At 60.1% G+C, this 24,231-nt stretch overlaps 1 protein-coding gene across 1 annotated transcript in view; it reads right to left on the bottom strand.

The window, feature by feature from the left end:
* The window catches only part of LOC132403373 (dynein axonemal heavy chain 3-like), a 990,878-nt gene that overhangs the window by 352,300 nt on the left and 614,347 nt on the right, over positions 1–24,231 (bottom strand). The window lies entirely within an intron of this gene.

Raw genomic sequence — 24,231 nt, 5'->3', positions numbered from 1 at the left:
TCCTGTTTACCCTGCCCGGGTTCCGATCTGCTCCGCATCCTGTTTACCCTGCCCGGGTTCTGACCTGCTCCGCATCCTGTTTACCCTGCCGGGGTTCTGATCTGCTCCGCATCCTGTTGACCCTGCCCGGGTTCTGACCTGCTCCGCATCCTGTTTACCCTGCCCGGGTTCTGACCTGCTCCACATCCTGTTTACCCTGCCCGGGTTCCGATCTGGTCCGCATCCTGTTTACCCTGCCCGAGTTCCGATCTGCTCCGCATCCTGTTTACCCTGCCCGGGTTCTGACCTGCTCCGCATCCTGTTTACCCTGCCGGGGTTCTGATCTGCTCCGCATCCTGTTGAACCTGCCCGGGTTCTGACCTGCTCCGCACCCTGTTTACCCTGCCCGCGTTCCGAGCTGCTCCGCATCCTGTTTACTCTGCCGGGGTTCTGATCTGCTCCGCATCCTGTTTACCCTGCCCGGGTTCTGACCTGCTCCACATCCTGTTTACCCTGCCCGGGTTCCGATCTGCTCCGCATCCTGTTTACCCTGCCCGGGTTCTGACATGCTCCGCATCCTGTTTACCCTGCCCGAGTTCTGACCTGCTCCGCACCCTGTTTACCCTGCCTGGGTTCTGACCTGCTCCGCATCCTGTTTACCCTGCGCGGGTTCTGACCTGCTCCGCATCCTGTTTACACTGCCCGGGTTCTGACCTGCTCCGCATCCTGTTTACCCTGCCCGGGTTCTGACCTGCTCCGCACTCTGTTTACCCTGCCCGCGTTCCGAGCTGCTCCGCATCCTGTTTACCCTGCCCGGGTTCTGACCTGCTCCGCACCCTGTTTACCCTGCCCGGGTTCTGACCTGCTCCGCATTCTGTTTACCCTGCCTGTGTTCTGACCTGCTCCGCATCCTGTTTACCCTGCCCGGGTTCTGACCTGCTCCGCATACTGTTTACCCTGCCTGTGTTCTGACCTGCTCTGCATCCTGTTTACCCTGCCCGGGTTCTGACCTGCACTGCATCCTGTTTATCCTGCCCGGGTTCTGACCTGCACTGCATCCAGTTTATCCTGCCCGGGTTCTGACCTGCTCCGCATCCTGTTTACCCTGCCCGGGTTCTGACCTGCTCCGCATCCTGTTTACCCTGCCCGGGTTCTGACCTGATCCGCATCCTCTTTATCCTGCTCGGTTCTGATCTGCTCTGCATCCTGTTTATCCTGCCCGGGTTCTGATCTGCTCCGCATCCTGTTTACCCTGCCAGGGTTCTGACCTGCTCTGCATCCTGTTTATCCTGCCCGGGTTCTGATCTGCTCCGCATCCTGTTTACCCTGCCAGGGTTCTGACCTGCTCCGCATCCTGTTTATCCTGCTCGGGTTCTGATCTGCTCCGCATCCTGTTTACCCTGCCCGGGTTCTGACCTGCTCCTCATCCTGTTTATCCTGCTTGGGATCTGACCTGCTCCGCATCCTGTTTACCCTGCCCGGGTTCCGATCTGCTCCGCATCCTGTTTACCCTGCCGGGGTTCTGATCTGCTCCGCATCCTGTTGACCCTGCCCGGGTTCTGACCTGCTCCGCACCCTGTTTACCCTGCCCGCGTTCCGAACTGCTCCGCATCCTGTTTACCCTGCCGGGGTTCTGATCTGCTCCGCATCCTGTTTACCCTGCCCGGGTTCTGACCTGCTCCACATCCTGTTTACCCTGCCCGGGTTCCGATCTGCTCCGCATCCTGTTTACCCTGCCCGAGTTCCGATCTGCTCCGCATCCTGTTTATCCTGCTTGGGTTCTGACCTGCTCCGCATCCTGTTCACACTGCTCGGGTTCTGACCTGCTCCGCATCCTGTTTACCCTGCCCGGGTTCCGATCTGCTCCCCATCCTGTTTACCCTGCCGGGGTTCTGATCTGCTCCGCATACTGTTTACCCTGCCCGGGTTCGGACCTGCTCCGCATCCTGTTTACCCGGCCCGGGTTCTGACCTGATCCGCATCCTGTTTATCCTGCCCGGGTTCTGACCTGCTCTGCATCCTGTTTATCCTGCCCGGGTTCTGATCTGCTCCGCATCCTGTTTACCCTGCCAGGGTTCTGACCTGCTCCGCATCCTGTTTATCCTGCTCGGGTTCCGATCTGCTCCGCATCCTGTTTATCCTGCCCGGGTTCTGACCTGCTCTGCATCCTGTTTATCCTGCCCGGGTTCTGATCTGCTCCGCATCCTGTTTACCCTGCCAGGGTTCTGACCTGCTCCGCATCCTGTTTATCCTGCTCGGGTTCTGATCTGCTCCGCATCCTGTTTACCCTGCCCGGGTTCTGACCTGCTCCTCATCCTGTTTATCCTGCTTGGGTTCTGACCTGCTCCGCATCCTGTTCACACTGCTCGGGTTCTGACCTGCTCCGCATCCTGTTTACCCTGCCCGGGTTCTGACCAGCTCCGCATCCTGTTTACCCTGCCGGGGTTCTGATCTGCTCCGCATCCTGTTGACCCTGCCCGGGTTCTGACCTGCTCCGCACCCTGTTTACCCTGCCCGCGTTCCGAGCTGCTCCGCATCCTGTTTACCCTGCCGGGGTTCTGATCTGCTCCGCATCCTGTTTACCCTGCCCGGGTTCTGACCTGCTCCACATCCGGTTTACCCTGCCGGGGTTCTGATCTGCTCCGCATCCTGTTTACCCTGCCCGGGTTCTGACCTGCTCCGCATCCTGTTTATCCTGCTTGGGTTCTGACCTGCTCCGCATCCTGTTCACACTGCTCGGGTTCTGACCTGCTCCGCATCCTGTTCACCCTGCCCGCGTTCCGATCTGCTCCGCATCCTGTTTACCCTGCCCGGGTTCTGACCTGCTCCGCATCCTGTTTACCCTGCCGGGGTTCTGATCTGCTCCGCATCCTGTTGACCCTGCCCGGGTTCTGACCTGCTCCGCACCCTGTTTACCCTGCCCGCGTTCCGAGCTGCTCCGCATCCTGTTTACCCTGCCGGGGTTCTGATCTGCTCCGCATACTGTTTACCCTGCCCGGGTTCGGACCTGCTCCGCATCCTGTTTACACTGCCCGGGTTCGGATCTGCTCCGCATCCTGTTTACCCTGCCAGGGTTCTGACCTGCTCCGCATCCTGTTTATCCTGCTCGGGTTCTGATCTGCTCCGCATCCTGTTTACCCTGCCCGGGTTCTGACCTGCTCTTCATCCTGTTTATCCTGCTTGGGTTCTGACCTGCTCCGCATCCTGTTAACACTGCTCGGGTTCTGACCTGCCCCGCATCCTGTTTACCCTGCCCGGGTTCCGATCTGCTCCGCATCCTGTTTACCCTGCCCGGGTTCTGACCTGCTCCGCATCCTGTTTACCCTGCCGGGGTTCTGATCTGCTCCGCATTCTGTTGACCCTGCCCGGGTTCTGACCTGCTCCGCACCCTGTTTACCCTGCCCGCGTTCCGAGCTGCTCCGCATCCTGTTTACCCTGCCGGGGTTCTGATCTGCTCCGCATCCTGTTTACCCTGCCCGGGTTCTGACCTGCTCCACATCCTGTTTACCCTGCCCGGGTTCCGATCTGCTCCGCATCCTGTTTACCCTGCCCGAGTTCCGATCTGCTCCGCATCCTGTTTATCCTGCTTGGGTTCTGACCTGCTCCGCATCCTGTTCACACTGCTCGGGTTCTGACCTGCTCCGCATCCTGTTTACCCTGCCCGGGTTCCGATCTGCTCCCCATCCTGTTTACCCTGCCGGGGTTCTGATCTGCTCCGCATACTGTTTACCCTGCCCGGGTTCGGACCTGCTCCGCATCGTGTTTACCCGGCCCGGGTTCTGACCTGATCCGCATCCTGTTTATCCTGCTCGGGTTCTGATCTGCTCCGCATCCTGTTTATCCTGCCCGGGTTCTGACCTGCTCTGCATCCTGTTTACCCTGCCCGGGTTCTGATCTGCTCCGCATCCTGTTTACCCTGCCCGGGTTCTGACCTGATCCGCATCCTGTTTATCCTGCCCGGGTTCTGATCTGCTCCGCATCCTGTTTACCCTGCCAGGGTTCTGACCTGCTCCGCATCCTGTTTATCCTGCTCGGGTTCTGATCTGCTCCGCATCCTGTTTACCCTGCCCGGGTTCTGACCTGCTCCTCATCCTGTTTATCCTGCTTGGGTTCTGACCTGCTCCGCATCCTGTTCACACTGCTCGGGTTCTGACCTGCTCCGCATCCTGTTTACCCGGCCCGGGTTCCGATCTGCTCCGCATCCTGTTTACCCTGCCCGGGTTCTGACCAGCTCCGCATCCTGTTTACCCTGCCGGGGTTCTGATCTGCTCCGCATCCTGTTGACCCTGCCCGGGTTCTGACCTGCTCCGCACCCTGTTTACCCTGCCCGCGTTCCGAGCTGCTCCGCATCCTGTTTACCCTGCCGGGGTTCTGATCTGCTCCGCATCCTGTTTACCCTGCCCGGGTTCTGACTTGCTCCACATCCGGTTTACCCTGCCCGGGTTCCGATCTGCTCCGCATCCTGTTTACCCTGCCCGAGTTCCGATCTGCTCCGCATCCTGTTTATCCTGCTTGGGTTCTGACCTGCTCCGCATCCTGTTCACACTGCTCGGGTTCTGACCTGCTCCGCATCCTGTTCACCCTGCCCGGGTTCCGATCTGCTCCGCATCCTGTTTACCCTGCCCGGGTTCTGACCTGCTCCGCATCCTGTTTACCCTGCCGGGGTTCTGATCTGCTCCGCATCCTGTTGACCCTGCCCGGGTTCTGACCTGCTCCGCACCCTGTTTACCCTGCCCGCGTTCCGAGCTGCTCCGCATCCTGTTTACCCTGCCGGGGTTCTGATCTGCTCCGCATACTGTTTACCCTGCCCGGGTTCGGACCTGCTCCGCATCCTGTTTACACTGCCCGGGTTCGGATCTGCTCCGCATCCTGTTTACCCTGCCAGGGTTCTGACCTGCTCCGCATCCTGTTTATCCTGCTCGGGTTCTGATCTGCTCCGCATCCTGTTTACCCTGCCCGGGTTCTGACCTGCTCTTCATCCTGTTTATCCTGCTTGGGTTCTGACCTGCTCCGCATCCTGTTAACACTGCTCGGGTTCTGACCTGCTCCGCATCCTGTTTACCCTGCCCGGGTTCCGATCTGCTCCGCATCCTGTTTACCCTGCCCGGGTTCTGACCTGCTCCGCATCCTGTTTACCCTGCCGGGGTTCTGATCTGCTCCGCATTCTGTTGACCCTGCCCGGGTTCTGACCTGCTCCGCACCCTGTTTACCCTGCCCGCGTTCCGAGCTGCTCCGCATCCTGTTTACCCTGCCGGGGTTCTGATCTGCTCCGCATCCTGTTTACCCTGCCCGGGTTCTGACCTGCTCCACATCCTGTTTACCCTGCCCGGGTTCCGATCTGCTCCGCATCCTGTTTACCCTGCCCGAGTTCCGATCTGCTCCGCATCCTGTTTATCCTGCTTGGGTTCTGACCTGCTCCGCATCCTGTTCACACTGCTCGGGTTCTGACCTGCTCCGCATCCTGTTTACCCTGCCCGGGTTCCGATCTGCTCCGCATACTGTTTACCCTGCCCGGGTTCTGACCTGCTCCGCATCCTGTTTACCCTGCCGGGGTTCTGATCTGCTCCGCATCCTGTTGACCCTGCCCGGGTTCTGACCTGCTCCGCACCCTGTTTACCCTGCCCGCGTTCCGAGCTGCTCCGCATCCTGATTACCCTGCCGGGGTTCTGATCTGCTCCGCATCCTGTTTACCCTGCCCGGGTTCTGACCTGCTCCACATCCTGTTTACCCAGCCCGGGTTCCGATCCGCTCCGCATCCTGTTTACCCTGCCCGAGTTCCGATCTGCTCCGCAGCCTGTTTACCCTGCCCGAGTTCTGACCTGCTCCGCATCCTGTTTACCCTGCCGGGGTTCTGATCTGCTCCGCATCCTGTTGACCCTGCCCGGGTTCTGACCTGCTCCGCACCCTGTTTAACCTGCCCGCGTTCCGAGCTGCTCCGTATCCTGTTTACCCTGCCGTGGTTCTGATCTGCTCCGCATCCTGTTTACCCTGCCCGGGTTCTGACCTGCTCCGCATCCTGTTTACCCTGCCGGGGTTCTGATCTGCTCCGCATCCTGTTGACCCTGCCCGGGTTCTGACCTGCTCCGCACCCTGTTTAACCTGCCCGCGTTCCGAGCTGCTCCGTATCCTGTTTACCCTGCCGTGGTTCTGATCTGCTCCGCATCCTGTTTACCCTGCCCGGGTTCCGATCTGCTCCGCATCCTGTTTACCCTGCCCGGGTACTGATCTGCTCCGCATCCTGTTTACCCTGCCCGAGTTCTGACCTGCTCCGCACCCTGTTTACCCTGCCTGGGTTCTGACCTGCTCCGCATCCTGTTTACCCTGCGCGGGTTCTGACCTGCTCCGCATCCTGTTTACACTGCCTGGGTTCTGACCTGCTCCGCATCCTGTTTGCCCTGCCCGGGTTCTGACCTGATCCGCATCCTCTTTATCCTGCTCGGTTCTGATCTGCTCTGCATCCTGTTTATCCTGCCCGGGTTCTGATCTGCTCCGCATCCTGTTTACCCTGCCAGGGTTCTGACCTGCTCTGCATCCTGTTTATCCTGCCCGGGTTCTGATCTGCTCCGCATCCTGTTTACCCTGCCAGGGTTCTGACCTGCTCCGCATCCTGTTTATCCTGCTCGGGTTCTGATCTGCTCCGCATCCTGTTTACCCTGCCGGGGTTCTGATCTGCTCCGCATCCTGTTTACCCTGCCCGGGTTCTGACCTGCTCCACATCCTGTTTACCCTGCCCGGGTTCCGATCTGCTCCGCATCCTGTTTACCCTGCCCGAGTTCCGATCTGCTCCGCATCCTGTTTACCCTGCCCGGGTTCTGACCTGCTCCGCATCCTGTTTACCCTGCCCGGGTTCCGATCTGCTCGGCATCCTGTTTACCCTGCCCGAGTTCCGATCTGCTCCGCATCCTGTTTACCCTGCCCGGGTTCTGACCTGCTCCGCATCCTGTTTACCCTGCCGGGGTTCTGATCTGCTCCGCATCTAGTTGACCCTGCCCGGGTTCTGACCTGCTCCGCACCCTGTTTACCCTGCCCGCGTTCTGATCTGCTCCGTATCCTGTTTACCCTGCCAGGGTTCTGATCTGCTCCGCATCCTGTTTACCCTGCCCGGGTTCTGACCTGCTCCACATCCTGTTTACCCTGCCCGGGTTCCGATCTGCTCCGCATCATGTTTACCCTGCCCGGGTTCTGACCTGCTCCGCATCCTGTTTACCCTGCCCGAGTTCTGACCTGCTCCGCACCCTGTTTACCCTGCCTGGGTTCTGATCTGCTCCGCATCCTGTTTACCCTGCGCGGGTTCTGACCTGCTCCGCATCCTGTTTACCCTGCCCGGGTTCCGATCTGCTCCGCATCATGTTTACCCTGCCCGGGTTCTGACCTGCTACACATCCTGTTTACCCTGCCCGTGTTCGGACCTGCTCCGCATCCTGTTTACCCTGCCCGGGTTCTGACATGCTCCGCATCCTGTTTACCCTGCCCGGGTTCTGACCTGCTCCGCATCCTGTTTACCCTGCCCGGGTTCTGACCTGCTCCGCACCCTGTTTACCCTGCCCGGGTTCTGACCTGCTCCGCATTCTGTTTACCCTGACTGTGTTTTGACCTGCTCCGCATCCTGTTTACCCTGCCCGGGTTCGGACCTGCTCCGCATACTGTTTACCCTGCCTGTGTTCTGACCTGCTCCGCATCCTGTTTACCCTGCCCGGGTTCGGACCTGCTCCGCATACTGTTTACCCTGCCCGGGTTCTGACCTGCTCCGCATCCTGTTTATCCTGCCCGGGTTCTGACCTGCACTGCATCCTGTTTACCCTGCCCGGGTTCCGATCTGCTCCGCACCCTGTTTACCCTGCCCGGGTTCTGACCTGCTCCGCATTCTGTTTACCCTGACTGTGTTTTGACCTGCTCCGCATCCTGTTTACCCTGCCCGGGTTCGGACCTGCTCCGCATACTGTTTACCCTGCCTGTGTTCTGACCTGCTCCGCATCCTGTTTACCCTGCCCGGGTTCGGACCTGCTCCGCATACTGTTTACCCTGCCCGGGTTCGGACCTGCTCCGCATCCTGTTTACCCTGCCCGGGTTCTGACCTGATCCGCATCCTGTTTATCCTGCTCGGGTTCTGAGCTGCTCTGCATCCTGTTTATCCTGCCCGGGTTCTGATCTGCTCCGCATCCTGTTTACCCTGCCCGGGTTCTGACCTGCTCCGCATCCTGTTTATCCTGCTTGGGTTCTGACCTGCTCCGCATCCTGTTCACACTGCTCGGGTTCTGACCTGCTCCGCATCCTGTTTACCCTGCCCCGGTTCCGATCTGCTCCGCATCCTGTTTACCCTGCCCGGGTTCTGACCTGCTCCGCATCCTGTTTACCCTGCCGGGGTTCTGATCTGCTCCGCATCCTGTTGACCCTGCCCGGGTTCTGACCTGCTCCGCACCCTGTTTACCCTGCCCGCGTTCCGAGCTGCTCCGCATCCTGTTTACCCTGCCGGGGTTCTGATCTGCTCCGCATCCTGTTTACCCTGCCCGGGTTCTGACCTGCTCCACATCCTGTTTACCCTGCCCGGGTTCCGATCTGCTCCGCATCCTGATTACCCTGCCCGAGTTCCGATCTGCTCCGCATCCTGTTTATCCTGCTTGGGTTATGACCTGCTCCGCATCCTGTTCACACTGCTCGGGTTCTGACCTGCTCCGCATCCTGTTTACCCTGCCCGGGTTCCGATCTGCTCCGCATCCTGTTTACCCTGCCCGGGTTCTGACCTGCTCCGCATCCTGTTTACCCTGCCGGGGTTCTGATCTGCTCCGGATCCTGTTGACCCTGCCCGGGTTCTGACCTGCTCCGCATACTGTTTACCCTGCCCGGGTTCTGACCTGCTCCACATCCTGTTTACCCTGCCCGGGTTCCGATCTGGTCCGCATCCTGTTTACCCTGCCCGAGTTCCGATCTGCTCCGCATCCTGTTTACCCTGCCCGGGTTCTGACCTGCTCCGCATCTTGTTTACCCTGCCGGGGTTCTGATCTGCTCCGCATCCTGTTGAACCTGCCCGGGTTCTGACCTGCTCCGCACCCTGTTTACCCTGCCCGCGTTCCGAGCTGCTCCGCATCCTGTTTACTCTGCCGGGGTTCTGATCTGCTCCGCATCCTGTTGAACCTGCCCGGGTTCTGACCTGCTCCGCACCCTGTTTACCCTGCCCGGGTTCGGACCTGCTCCGCATCCTGTTTACCCTGCCCGGGTTCTGACCTGATCCGCATCCTGTTTATCCTGCTCGGGTTCTGACCTGCTCTGCTTCCTGTTTATCCTGCCCGGGTTCTGATCTGCTCCGCATCCTGTTTACCCTGCCCGGGTTCTGACCTGCTCCGCATCCTGTTTACCCTGCCGGGGTTCTGATCTGCTCCGCATCCTGTTGACCCTGCCCGGGTTCTGACCTGCTCCGCACCCTGTTTACCCTGCCCGCGTTCCGAGCTGCTCCGCATCCTGTTTACCCTGCCGGGGTTCTGATCTGCTCCGCATCCTGTTTACCCTGCCCGGGTTCTGACCTGCTCCACATCCTGTTTACCCTGCCCGGGTTCCGATCTGCTCCGCATCCTGTTTACCCTGCCCGATTTCCGATCTGCTCCGCATCCTGTTTATCCTGCTTGGGTTATGACCTGCTCCGCATCCTGTTCACACTGCTCGGGTTCTGACCTGCTCCGCATCCTGTTTACCCTGCCCGGGTTCCGATCTGCTCCGCATCCTGTTTACCCTGCCCGGGTTCTGACCTGCTCCGCATCCTGTTTACCCTGCCGGGGTTCTGATCTGCTCCGCATCCTGTTGAACCTGCCCGGGTTCTGACCTGCTCCGCACCCTGTTTACCCTGCCCGCGTTCTGACCTGCTCCACATCCTGTTTACCCTGCTTGGGTTATGACCTGCTCCGCATCCTGTTCACACTGCTCGGGTTCTGACCTGCTCCGCATCCTGTTTATCCTGCTTGGGTTATGACCTGCTCCGCATCCTGTTCACACTGCTCGGGTTCTGACCTGCTCCGCATCCTGTTTACCCTGCCCGGGTTCCGATCTGCTCCGCATCCTGTTTACCCTGCCCGGGTTCTGACCTGCTCCGCATCCTGTTTACCCTGCCCGGGTTCCGATCTGCTCGGCATCCTGTTTACCCTGCCCGAGTTCCGATCTGCTCCGCATCCTGTTTACCCTGCCCGGGTTCTGACCTGCTCCGCATCCTGTTTACCCTGCCGGGGTTCTGATCTGCTCCGCATCTAGTTGACCCTGCCCGGGTTCTGACCTGCTCCGCACCCTGTTTACCCTGCCCGCGTTCTGATCTGCTCCGTATCCTGTTTACCCTGCCAGGGTTCTGATCTGCTCCGCATCCTGTGTACCCTGCCCGGGTTCTGACCTGCTCCACATCCTGTTTACCCTGCCCGGGTTCCGATCTGCTCCGCATCATGTTTACCCTGCCCGGGTTCTGACCTGCTCCGCATCCTGTTTACCCTGCCCGAGTTCTGACCTGCTCCGCACCCTGTTTACCCTGCCTGGGTTCTGACCTGCTCCGCATCCTGTTTACCCTGCGCGGGTTCTGACCTGCTCCGCATCCTGTTTACCCTGCCCGGGTTCCGATCTGCTCCGCATCATGTTTACCCTGCCCGGGTTCTGACCTGCTCCGCATCCTGTTTACCCTGCCCGAGTTCTGACCTGCTCCGCACCCTGTTTACCCTGCCTGGGTTCTGACCTGCTCCGCATCCTGTTTACCCTGCCCGGGTTCTGACCTGCTCCGAATCCTGTTTATCCTGCTCGGGTTCTGACCTGCTCCGTATACTGTTTACCCTGCTCGGGTTCTGACCTGCTCCTCATCCTGTTTACCCTGCCCGTGTTCGGACCTGCTCCGCATTCTGTTTACCCTGACTGTGTTTTGACCTGCTCCGCATCCTGTTTACCCTGCCCGGGTTCGGACCTGCTCCGCATACTGTTTACCCTGCCTGTGTTCTGACCTGCTCCGCATCCTGTTTACCCTGCCCGGGTTCTGACCTGCTCCGCATCCTGTTTATCCTGCCCGGGTTCTGACCTGCACTGCATCCTGTTTATCCTGCTCGGGTTCTGACCTGCTCCGCATACTGTTTACCCTGCCCGGGTTCGGACCTGCTCCGCATCCTGTTTACCCTGCCCGGGTTCTGACCTGATCCGCATCCTGTTTATCCTGCTCGGGTTCTGAGCTGCTCTGCATCCTGTTTATCCTGCCCGGGTTCTGATCTGCTCCGCATCCTGTTTACCCTGCCCGGGTTCTGACCTGCTCCGCATCCTGTTTATCCTGCTTGGGTTCTGACCTGCTCCGCATCCTGTTCACACTGCTCGGGTTCTGACCTGCTCCGCATCCTGTTTACCCTGCCCCGGTTCCGATCTGCTCCGCATCCTGTTTACCCTGCCCGGGTTCTGACCTGCTCCGCATCCTGTTTACCCTGCCGGGGTTCTGATCTGCTCCGCATCCTGTTGACCCTGCCCGGGTTCTGACCTGCTCCGCACCCTGTTTACCCTGCCCGCGTTCCGAGCTGCTCCGCATCCTGTTTACCCTGCCGGGGTTCTGATCTGCTCCGCATCCTGTTTACCCTGCCCGGGTTCTGACCTGCTCCACATCCTGTTTACCCTGCCCGGGTTCCGATCTGCTCCGCATCCTGATTACCCTGCCCGAGTTCCGATCTGCTCCGCATCCTGTTTACCCTGCCCGGGTTCTGACCTGCTCCGCATCCTGTTTACCCTGCCGGGGTTCTGATCTGCTCCGCATCCTGTTGACCCTGCCCGGGTTCTGACCTGCTCCGCATACTGTTTACCCTGCCCGGGTTCTGACCTGCTCCACATCCTGTTTACCCTGCCCGGGTTCCGATCTGGTCCGCATCCTGTTTACCCTGCCCGAGTTCCGATCTGCTCCGCATCCTGTTTACCCTGCCCGGGTTCTGACCTGCTCCGCATCCTGTTTACCCTGCCGGGGTTCTGATCTGCTCCGCATCCTGTTGAACCTGCCCGGGTTCTGACCTGCTCCGCACCCTGTTTACCCTGCCCGCGTTCCGAGCTGCTCCGCATCCTGTTTACTCTGCCGGGGTTCTGATCTGCTCCGCATCCTGTTGAACCTGCCCGGGTTCTGACCTGCTCCGCACCCTGTTTACCCTGCCCGGGTTCGGACCTGCTCCGCATCCTGTTTACCCTGCCCGGGTTCTGACCTGATCCGCATCCTGTTTATCCTGCTCGGGTTCTGACCTGCTCTGCATCCTGTTTATCCTGCCCGGGTTCTGATCTGCTCCGCATCCTGTTTACCCTGCCCGGGTTCTGACCTGCTCCGCATCCTGTTTACCCTGCCGGGGTTCTGATCTGCTCCGCATCCTGTTGACCCTGCCCGGGTTCTGACCTGCTCCGCACCCTGTTTACCCTGCCCGCGTTCCGAGCTGCTCCGCATCCTGTTTACCCTGCCGGGGTTCTGATCTGCTCCGCATCCTGTTTACCCTGCCCGGGTTCTGACCTGCTCCACATCCTGTTTACCCTGCCCGGGTTCCGATCTGCTCCGCATCCTGTTTACCCTGCCCGATTTCCGATCTGCTCCGCATCCTGTTTATCCTGCTTGGGTTATGACCTGCTCCGCATCCTGTTCACACTGCTCGGGTTCTGACCTGCTCCGCATCCTGTTTACCCTGCCCGGGTTCCGATCTGCTCCGCATCCTGTTTACCCTGCCCGGGTTCTGACCTGCTCCGCATCCTGTTTACCCTGCCGGGGTTCTGATCTGCTCCGCATCCTGTTGAACCTGCCCGGGTTCTGACCTGCTCCGCACCCTGTTTACCCTGCCCGCGTTCTGACCTGCTCCACATCCTGTTTACCCTGCTTGGGTTATGACCTGCTCCGCATCCTGTTCACACTGCTCGGGTTCTGACCTGCTCCGCATCCTGTTTATCCTGCTTGGGTTATGACCTGCTCCGCATCCTGTTCACACTGCTCGGGTTCTGACCTGCTCCGCATCCCGTTTACCCTGCCCGGGTTCCGATCTGCTCCGCATCCTGTTTACCCTGCCCGGGTTCTGACCTGCTCCGCATCCTGTTTACCCTGCCGGGGTTCTGATCTGCTCCGCATCCTGTTGATCCTGCCCGGGTTCTGACCTGCTCCGCATCCTGTTTACCCTGCCCGGTTTCTGACCTGCTCCACATCCTGTTTACCCTGCCCGGGTTCCGATCTGGTCCGCATCCTGTTTACCCTGCCCGAGTTCCGATCTGCTCCGCATCCTGTTTACCCTGCCCGGGTTCTGACCTGCTCCGCATCCTGTTTACCCTGCCGGGGTTCTGATCTGCTCCGCATCCTGTTGAACCTGCCCGGGTTCTGACCTGCTCCACATCCTGTTTACCCTGCCCGGGTTCCGATCTGCTCCGCATCCTGTTTACCCTGCCCGGGTTCTGACATGCTCCGCATCCTGTTTACCCTGCCCGAGTTCTGACCTGCTCCGCACCCTGTTTACCCTGCCTGGGTTCTGACCTGCTCCGCATCCTGTTTACCCTGCGCGGGTTCTGACCTGCTCCGCATCCTGTTTACACTGCCCGGGTTCTGACCTGCTCCGCATCCTGTTTACCCCGCCCGGGTTCTGACCTGCTCCGCACTCTGTTTACCCTGCCCGCGTTCCGAGCTGCTCCGCATCCTGTTTACCCTGCCCGGGTTCTGACCTGCTCCGCACCCTGTTTACCCTGCCCGGGTTCTGACCTGCTCCGCATTCTGTTTACCCTGCCTGAGTTCTGACCTGCTCCGCATCCTGTTTACCCTGCCCGGGTTCTGACCTGCTCCGCATACTGTTTACCCTGCCTGTGTTCTGACCTGCTCCGCATCCTGTTTACCCTGCCCGGGTTCTGACCTGCACTGCATCCTGTGTATCCTGCCCGGGTTCTGACCTGCTCCGCATCCTGTTTACCCTGCCAGGGTTCTGACCTGCACTGCATCCTGTTTATCCTGCCCGGGTTCTGACCTGCACTGCATCCAGTTTATCCTGCTCAGGTTCTGACCTGCTCCGCACCTTGTTTACCCTGCCCGGGTTCGGACCTGCTCCGCATCCTGTTTGCCCTGCCCGGGTTCTGACCTGATCCGCATCCTCTTTATCCTGCTCGGTTCTGATCTGCTCTGCATCCTGTTTATGCTGCCCGGGTTCTGATCTGCTCCGCATCCTGTTTACCCTGCCAGGGTTCTGACCTGCTCTGCATCCTGTTTACCCTGCCCGGGTTCCGATCTGCTCCGCATCCTGTTTACCCTGCCCGGGTTCTGACCTGCTCCGCATCCTGTTTACCCTGCCGGGGTTCTGATCTGCTCCGCATCCTGTTGACCCTGCCCGGGTTCTGACCTGCTCCGCACCCTGTTTACCCTGCCCGCGTTCCGAGCTGCTCCGCATCCTGTTTACCCTGCCGGGGTTCTGATCTGCTCCGCATCCTGTTTACCCTGCCCGGGTTCTGACCTGCTCCACATCCTGTTTACCCTGCCCGAGTTCCGATCTGCTCCGCATCCTGTTTATCCTGCTTGGGTTCTGACCTGCTCCGCATCCTGTTCACACTGCTCGGGTTCTGACCTGCTCCGCATCCTGTTTACCCTGCCCGGGTTCCGATCTGCTCCCCATCCTGTTTACCCTGCCGGGGTTCTGATCTGCTCCGCATACTGTTTACCCTGCCCGGGTTCGGACCTGCTCCGCATCCTGTTTACCCTGCCCGGGTTCTGACCTGATCCGCATCCTGTTTATCCTGCTCGGGTTCTGACCTGCTCCGCATCCTGTTTACCCTGCCCGGGTTCCGATCTGCTCCGCATCCTGTTTACCCTGCCCGGGTTCTGACCAGCTCCGCATCCTGTTTACCCTGCCGGGGTTCTGATCTGCTCCGCATCCTGTTGACCCTGCCCGGGTTCTGACCTGCTCCGCACCCTGTTTACCCTGCCCGCGTTCCGAGCTGCTCCGCATCCTGTTTACCCTGCCGGGGTTCTGATCTGCTCCGCATCCTGTTTACCCTGCCCGGGTTCTGACCTGCTCCACATCCTGTTTACCCTGCCCGGGTTCCGATCTGCTCCGCATCCTGTTTACCCTGCCCGAGTTCCGAACTGCTCCGCATCCTGTTTATCCTGCTTGGGTTCTGACCTGCTCCGCATCCTGTTCACACTGCTCGGGTTCTGACCTGCTCCGCATCCTGTTTACCCTGCCCGGGTTCCGATCTGCTCCGCATCCTGTTTACCCTGCCCGGGTTCTGACCTGCTCCGCATCCTGTTTACCCTGCCGGGGTTCTGATCTGCTCCGCATCCTGTTGACCCTGCCCGGGTTCTGATCTGCTCCGCACCCTGTTTACCCTGCCCGCGTTCCGAGCTGCTCCGCATCCTGTTTACCCTGCCGGGGTTCTGATCTGCTCCGCATACTGTTTACCCTGCCCGGGTTCGGACCTGCTCCGCATCCTGTTTACACTGCCCGGGTTCGGATCTGCTCCGCATCCTGTTTACCCTGCCAGGGTTCTGACCTGCTCCGCATCCTGTTTATCCTGCTCGGGTTCTGATCTGCTCCGCATCCTGTTTACCCTGCCCGGGTTCTGACCTGCTCTTCATCCTGTTTATCCTGCTTGGGTTCTGACCTGCTCCGCATCCTGTTAACACTGCTCGGGTTCTGACCTGGTCCGCATCCTGTTTACCCTGCCCGGGTTCCGATCTGCTCCGCATCCTGTTTACCCTGCCCGGGTTCTGACCTGCTCCGCATCCTGATTACCCTGCCGGGGTTCTGATCTGCTCCGCATCCTGTTTACCCTGCCCGGGTTCTGACCTGCTCCACATCCTGTTTACCCTGCCCGGGTTCCGATCCGCTCCGCATCCTGTTTACCCTGCCCGAGTTCCGATCTGCTCCGCAGCCTGTTTACCCTGCCCGGGTTCTGACCTGCTCCGCATCCTGTTTACCCTGCCGGGGTTCTGATCTGCTCCGCATCCTGTTTACCCTGCCCGAGTTCCGATCTGCTCCGCATCCTGTTTATCCTGCTTGGGTTCTGACCTGCTCCGCATCCTGTTCACACTGCTCGGGTTCTGACCTGCTCCGCATCCTGTTTACCCTGCCCGGGTTCCGATCTGCTCCGCATACTGTTTACCCTGCCCGGGTTCTGACCTGCTCCGCATCCTGTTTACCCTGCCGGGGTTCTGATCTGCTCCGCATCCTGTTGACCCTGCCCGGGTTCTGACCTGCTCCGCACCCTGTTTACCCTGCCCGCGTTCCGAGCTGCTCCGCATCCTGATTACCCTGCCGGGGTTCTGATCTGCTCCGCATCCTGTTTACCCTGCCCGGGTTCTGACCTGCTCCACATCCTGTTTACCCTGCCCGGGTTCCGATCCGCTCCGCATCCTGTTTACCCTGCCCGAGTTCCGATCTGCTCCGCAGCCTGTTTACCCTGCCCGGGTTCTGACCTGCTCCGCATCCTGTTTACCCTGCCGGGGTTCTGATCTGCTCCGCATCCTGTTGACCCTGCCCGGGTTCTGACCTGCTCCGCACCCTGTTTAAATGCCCGCGTTCCGAGCTGCTCCGTATCCTGTTTACCCTGCCGTGGTTCTGATCTGCTCCGCATCCTGTTTACCCTGCCCGGGTTCTGACCTGCTCCACATCCTGTTTACCCTGCCCGGGTTCTGATCTGCTCCGCATCCTGTTTACCCTGCCCGGGTTCTGACCTGCTCCGCATCCTGTTTACACTGCCCGGGTTCTGACCTGATCCGCATCCTCTTTATCCTGCTCGGTTCTGATCTGCTCTGCATCCTGTTTACCCTGCCAGGGTTCTGACCTGCTCTGCATCCTGTTTATCCTGCCCGGGTTCTGATCTGCTCCGCATCCTGTTTACCCTGCCAGGGTTCTGACCTGCTCCGCATCCTGTTTATCCTGCTCGGGTTCTGATCTGCTCCGCATCCTGTTTACCCTGCCCGGGTTCTGACCTGCTCCTCATCCTGTTTATCCTGCTTGGGATCTGACCTGCTCCGCATCCTGTTCACACTGCTCGGGTTCTGACCTGCTCCGCATCCTGTTTACCCTGCCCGGGTTCCGATCTGCTCCTCATCCTGTTTACCCTGCACGGGTTCTGACCTGCTCCTCATCCTGTTTACCCTGCCAGGGTTCTGATCTGCTCCGCATCCTGTTTACCCTGCCCGCGTTCCGAGCTGCTCCGCATCCTGTTTACCCTGCCGGGGTTCTGATCTGCTCCGCATACTGTTTACCCTGCCCGGGTTCGGACCTGCTCCGCATCCTGTTTACACTGCCCGGGTTCGGATCTGCTTCGCATCCTGTTTACCCTGCCAGGGTTCTGACCTGCTCCGCATCCTGTTTATCCTGCTTGGGTTCTGACCTGCTCCGCATCCTGTTCACACTGCTCGGGTTCTGACCTGCTCCGCATCCTGTTTACCCTGCCCGGGTTCCGATCTGCTCCGCATCCTGTTTACCCTGCCCGGGTTCTGACCTGCTCCGCATCCTGTTTACCCTGCCGGGGTTCTGATCTGCTCCGCATCCTGTTGACCCTGCCCGGGTTCTGACCTGCTCCGCATCCTGTTTACCCTGCCCGGGTTCTGACCTGCTCCGCACCCTGTTTACCCTGCCTGGGTTCTGTCCTGCTCCGCATCCTGTTTACCCTGCGCGGGTTCTGACCTGCTCCGCATCCTGTTTACACTGCCCGGGTTCTGACCTGCTCCGCATCCTGTTTACCCTGCCCGGGTTCTGACCTGCTCCGCACTCTGTTTACCCTGCCCGCGTTCCGAGTTGCTCCGCATCCTCTTTACCCTGCCCGGGTTCTGACCTGCTCCGCACCCTGTTTACCCTGCCCGGGTTCTGACCTGCTCCGCATTCTGTTTACCCTGCCTGTGTTCTGACCTGCTCCGCATCCTGTTTACCCTGCCCGGGTTCTGACCTGCTCCGCATCCTGTTTACCCTGCCGGGGTTCTGATCTGCTCCGCATTCTGTTGACCCTGCCCGAGTTCTGACCTGCTCCGCACCCTGTTTACCCTGCCCGCGTTCCGAGCTGCTCCGCATCCTGTTTACCCTGCCGGGGTTCTGATCTGCTCCGCATCCTGTTTACCCTGCCCGGGTTCTGACCTGCTCCACATCCTGTTTACCCTGCCCGGGTTCCGATCTGCTCCGCATCCTGTTTACCCTGCCCGAGTTCCGATCTGCTCCGCATCCTGTTTATCCTGCTTGGGTTCTGACCTGCTCCGCATCCTGTTCACACTGCTCGGGTTCTGACCTGCTCCGCATCCTGTTTACCCTGCCCGGGTTCCGATCTGCTCCTCATCCTGTTTACCCTGCCCGGGTTCTGACCTGCTCCGCATCCTGTTTACCCTGCCGGGGTTCTGATCTGCTCCGCATCCTGTTGACCCTGCCCGGGTTCTGACCTGCTCCGCACCCTGTTTACCCTGCCCGCGTTCCGAGCTGCTCCGCATCCTGATTACCCTGCCGGGGTTCTGATCTGCTCCGCATCCTGTTTACCCTGCCCGGGTTCTGACCTGCTCCACATCCTGTTTACCCAGCCCGGGTTCCGATCCGCTCCGCATCCTGTTTACCCTGCCCGAGTTCCGATCTGCTCCGCAGCCTGTTTACCCTGCCCGGGTTCTGACCTGCTCCGCATCCTGTTTACCCTGCCGGGGTTCTGATCTGCTCCGCATCCTGTTGACCCTGTCCGGGTTCTGACCTGCTCCGCACCCTGTTTAACCTGCCCGCGTTCCGAGCTGCTCCGTATCCTGTTTACCCTGCCGTGGTTCTGATCTGCTCCGCATCCTGTTTACCCTGCCCGGGTTCTGACCTGCTCCACATCCTGTTTACCCTGCCCGGGTTCCGATCTGCTCCGCATCCTGTTTACCCTGCCCGGGTACTGATCTGCTCCGCATCCTGTTTACCCTGCCCGAGTTCTGACCTGCTCCGCACCCTGTTTACCCTGCCTGGGTTCTGACCTGCTCCGCATCCTGTTTACCCTGCGCGGGTTCTGACCTGCTCCGCATCCTGTTTACACTGCCCGGGTTCTGACCTGATCCGCATCCTCTTTATCCTGCTCGGTTCTGATCTGCTCTGCATCCTGTTTATCCTGCCCGGGTTCTGATCTGCTCCGCATCCTGTTTACCCTGCCAGGATTCTGACCTGCTCTGCATCCTGTTTATCCTGCCCGGGTTCTGATCTGCTCCGCATCCTGTTTACCCTGCCAGGGTTCTGACCTGCTCCGCATCCTGTTTATCCTGCTCGGGTTCTGATCTGCTCCGCATCCTGTTTACCCTGCCGGGGTTCTGATCTGCTCCGCATCCTGTTTACCCTGCCCGGGTTCTGACCTGCTCCACATCCTGTTTACCATGCCCGGGTTCCGATCTGCTCCGCATCCTGTTTACCCTGCCCGAGTTCCGATCTGCTCCGCATCCTGTTTACCCTGCCCGGGTTCTGACCTGCTCCGCATCCTGTTTACCCTGCCCGGGTTCCGATCTGCTCGGCATCCTGTTTACCCTGCCCGAGTTCCGATCTGCTCCGCATCCTGTTTACCCTGCCCGGGTTCTGACCTGCTCCGCATCCTGTTTACCCTGCCGGGGTTCTGATCTGCTCCGCATCTAGTTGACCCTGCCCGGGTTCTGACCTGCTCCGCACCCTGTTTACCCTGCCCGCGTTCTGATCTGCTCCGTATCCTGTTTACCCTGCCAGGGTTCTGATCTGCTCCGCATCCTGTTTACCCTGCCCGGGTTCTGACCTGCTCCACATCCTGTTTACCCTGCCCGGGTTCCGATCTGCTCCGCATCATGTTTACCCTGCCCGGGTTCTGACCTGCTCCGCATCCTGTTTACCCTGCCCGAGTTCTGACCTGCTCCGCACCCTGTTTACCCTGCCTGGGTTCTGACCTGCTCCGCATCCTGTTTACCCTGCGCGGGTTCTGACCTGCTCCGCATCCTGTTTACACTGCCCGGGTTCTGACCTGCTCCGAATCCTGTTTACCCTGCTCGGGTTCTGACCTGCTCCTCATCCTGTTTACCCTGCCCGTGTTCGGACCTGCTCCGCATCCTGTTTACCCTGCCCGGGTTCTGACATGCTCCGCATCCTGTTTACCCTGCCCGGGTTCTGACCTGCTCCGCATCCTGTTTACCCTGCCCGGGTTCTGACCTGCTCCGCACCCTGTTTACCCTGCCCGGGTTCTGACCTGCTCCGCATTCTGTTTACCCTGACTGTGTTTTGACCTGCTCCGCATCCTGTTTACCCTGCCCGGGTTCGGACCTGCTCCGCATACTGTTTACCCTGCGCGGGTTCTGACCTGCTCCGCATCCTGTTTACACTGCCCGGGTTCTGACCTGCTCCGAATCCTGTTTACCCTGCTCGGGTTCTGACCTGCTCCTCATCCTGTTTACCCTGCCCGTGTTCGGACCTGCTCCGCATCCTGTTTACCCTGCCCGGGTTCTGACATGCTCCGCATCCTGTTTACCCTGCCCGGGTTCTGACCTGCTCCGCATCCTGTTTACCCTGCCCGGGTTCTGACCTGCTCCGCACCCTGTTTACCCTGCCCGGGTTCTGACCTGCTCCGCATTCTGTTTACCCTGACTGTGTTTTGACCTGCTCCGCATCCTGTTTACCCTGCCCGGGTTCGGACCTGCTCCGCATACTGTTTACCCTGCCTGTGTTCTGACCTGCTCCGCATCCTGTTTACCCTGCCCGGGTTCTGACCTGCTCTGCATCCTGTTTATCCTGCCCGGTTTCGGACCTGCTCCGCATCCTGTTTACCCTGCTCGGGTTCTGACCTGCTCCGCATACTGTTTACCCTGCCCGGGTTCGGACCTGCTCCGCATCCTGTTTACCCTGCCCGGGTTCTGACCTGATCCGCATCCTGTTTATCCTGCTCGGGTTCTGATCTGCTCCGCATCCTGTTTACCCTGCCCGGGTTCTGACCTGCTCCGCACCCTGTTGACCCTGCCCGGGTTCTGACCTGCTCCGCACCCTGTTTACCCTGCCCGCGTTCCGAGCTGCTCCGCATCCTGTTTACCCTGCCGGGGTTCTGATCTGCTCCGCATCCTGTTTACCCTGCCCGGGTTCTGACCTGCTCCACATCCTGTTTACCCTGCCCGGGTTCCGATCTGCTCCGCATCCTGTTTACCCTGCCCGAGTTCCGATCTGCTCCGCATCCTGTTTATCCTGCTTGGGTTATGACCTGCTCCGCATCCTGTTCACACTGCTCGGGTTCTGACCTGCTCCGCATCCTGTTTACCCTGCCCGGGTTCCGATCTGCTCCGCAACCTGTTTACCCTGCCCGGGTTCTGACCTGCTCCGCATCCTGTTTACCCTGCCGGGGTTCTGATCTGCTCCGCATCCTGTTGACCCTGCCCGGGTTCTGACCTGCTCCGCATACTGTTTACCCTGCCCGGGTTCTGACCTGCTCCACATCCTGTTTACCCTGCCCGGGTTCCGATCTGGTCCGCATCCTGTTTACCCTGCCCGAGTTCCGATCTGCTCCGCATCCTGTTTACCCTGCCCGGGTTCTGACCTGCTCCGCATCCTGTTTACCCTGCCGGGGTTCTGATCTGCTCCGCATCCTGTTGAACCTGCCCGGGTTCTGACCTGCTCCGCACCCTGTTTACCCTGCCCGCGTTCCGAGCTGCTCCGCATCCTGTTTACTCTGCCGGGGTTCTGATCTGCTCCGCATCCTGTTGAACCTGCCCGGGTTCTGACCTGCTCCGCACCCTGTTTACCCTGCCCGGGTTCGGACCTGCTCCGCATCCTGTTTACCCTGCCCGGGTTCTGACCTGATCCGCATCCTGTTTATCCTGCTCGGGTTCTGACCTGCTCTGCATCCTGTTTATCCTGCCCGGGTTCTGATCTGCTCCGCATCCTGTTTACCCTGCCCGGGTTCTGACCTGCTCCGCATCCTGTTTATCCTGCTTGGGTTCTGACCTGCTCCGCATCCTGTTCACACTGCTCGGGTTCTGACCTGCTCCGCATCCTGTTTACCCTGCCCCGGTTCCGATCTGCTCCGCATCCTGTTTACCCTGCCCGGGTTCTGACCTGCTCCGCATCCTGTTTACCCAGCCCGGGTTCTGACCTGCTCCGCACCCTGTTTACCCTGCCCGCGTTCCGAGCTGCTCCGCATCCTGTTTACCCTGCCGGGGTTCTGATCTGCTCCGCATCCTGTTTACCCTGCCCGGGTTCTGACCTGCTCCACATCCTGTTTACCCTGCCCGGGTTCCGATCTGCTCCGCATCCTGTTTACCCTGCCCGAGTTCCGATCTGCTCCGCATCCTGTTTATCCTGCTTGGGTTATGACCTGCTCCGCATCCTGTTCACACTGCTCGGGTTCTGACCTGCTCCGCATCCTGTTTACCCTGCCCGGGTTCCGATCTGCTCCGCATCCCGTTTACCCTGCCCGGGTTCTGACCTGCTCCGCATCCTGTTTACCCTGCCGGGGTTCTGATCTGCTCCGCATCCTGTTGACCCTGCCCGGGTTCTGACCTGCTCCGCATCCTGTTTACCCTGCCCGGGTTCTGACCTGCTCCACATCCTGTTTATCCTGCTTGGGTTATGACCTGCTCCGCATCCTGTTCACACTGCTCGGGTTCTGACCTGCTCCGCATCCTGTTTACCCTGCCCGGGTTCCGATCTGCTCCGCATCCTGTTTACCCTGCCCCGGTTCTGACCTGCTCCGCATCCTGTTTACCCTGCCGGGGTTCTGATCTGCTCCGCATCCTGTTGACCCTGCCCGGGTTCTGACCTGCTCCGCATCCTGTTTACCCTGCCCGGGTTCTGACCTGCTCCACATCCTGTTTACCCTGCCCGGGTTCCGATCTGGTCCGCATCCTGTTTACCCTGCCCGAGTTCCGATCTGCTCCGCACCCTGTTTACCCTGCCCGGGTTCTGACCTGCTCCGCATCCTGTTTACCCTGCCGGGGTTCTGATCTGCTCCGCATCCTGTTGAACCTGCCCGGGTTCTGACCTGCTCCGCACCCTGTTTACCCTGCCCGCGTTCCGAGCTGCTCCGCATCCTGTTTACTCTGCCGGTGTTCTGATCTGCTCCGCATCCTGTTTACCCTGCCCGGGTTCTGACCTGCTCCACATCCTGTTTACCCTGCCCGGGTTCCGATCTGCTCCGCATCCTGTTTACCCTGCCCGGGTTCTGACATGCTCCGCATCCTGTTTACCCTGCCCGAGTTCTGACCTGCTCCGCATCCTGTTTACCCTGCCTGGGTTCTGACCTGCTCCGCATCCTGTTTACCCTGCGCGGGTTCTGACCTGCTCCGCATCCTGTTTACACTGCCCGGGTTCTGACCTGCTCCGCATCCTGTTTACCCTGCCCGGGTTCTGACCTGCTCCGCACTCTGTTTACCCTGCCCGCGTTCCGAGCTGCTCCGCATCCTGTTTACCCTGCCCGGGTTCTGACCTGCTCCGCACCCTGTTTACCCTGCCCGGGTTCTGACCTGCTCCGCATTCTGTTTACCCTGCCTGCGTTCTGACCTGCTCCGCATCCTGTTTACCCTGCCCGGGTTCTGACCTGCTCCGCATACTGTTTACCCTGCCTGTGTTCTGACCTGCTCCGCATCCTGTTTACCCTGCCCGGGTTCTGACCTGCACTGCATCCTGTTTATCCTGCCCGGGTTCTGACCTGCACTGCATCCAGTTTATCCTGCTCGGGTTCTGACCTGCTCCGCATCCTCTTTATCCTGCTCGGTTCTGATCTGCTCTGCATCCTGTTTATCCTGCCCGGGTTCTGATCTGCTCCGCATCCTGTTTACCCTGCCAGGGTTCTGACCTGCTCTGCATCCTGTTTATCCTGCCCGGGTTCTGATCTGCTCCGCATCCTGTTTACCCTGCCAGGGTTCTGACCTGCTCCGCATCCTGTTTACCCTGCCAGCGTTCTGACCTGCTCTGCATCCTGTTTATCCTGCCCGGGTTCTGATCTGCTCCGCATCCTGTTTACCCTGCTTGGGATCTGACCTGCTCCGCATCCTGTTCACACTGCTCGGGTTCTGACCTGCTCCGCATCCTGTTTACCCTGCCCGGGTTCCGATCTGCTCCGCATCCTGTTTACCCTGCCCGGGTTCTGACCTGCTCCGCATCCTGTTTACCCTGCCGGGGTTCTGATCTGCTCCGCATCCTGTTGACCCTGCCCGGGTTCTGACCTGCTCCGCACCCTGTTTACCCTGCCAGCGTTCCGAACTGCTCCGCATCCTGTTTACCCTGCCGGGGTTCTGATCTGCTCCGCATCCTGTTTACCCTGCCCGGGTTCTGACCTGCTCCACATCCTGTTTACCCTGCCCGGGTTCCGATCTGCTCCGCATCC

The sequence above is a fragment of the Hypanus sabinus genome, chromosome 13, assembly GCF_030144855.1.
Source record: "Hypanus sabinus isolate sHypSab1 chromosome 13, sHypSab1.hap1, whole genome shotgun sequence".
In the NCBI taxonomy this organism is placed as follows: Eukaryota; Metazoa; Chordata; class Chondrichthyes; order Myliobatiformes; family Dasyatidae; genus Hypanus; species Hypanus sabinus.
Note: the sequence above shows the minus strand (reverse complement) of the source record. Positions and strands in the feature narration are given on the sequence as shown.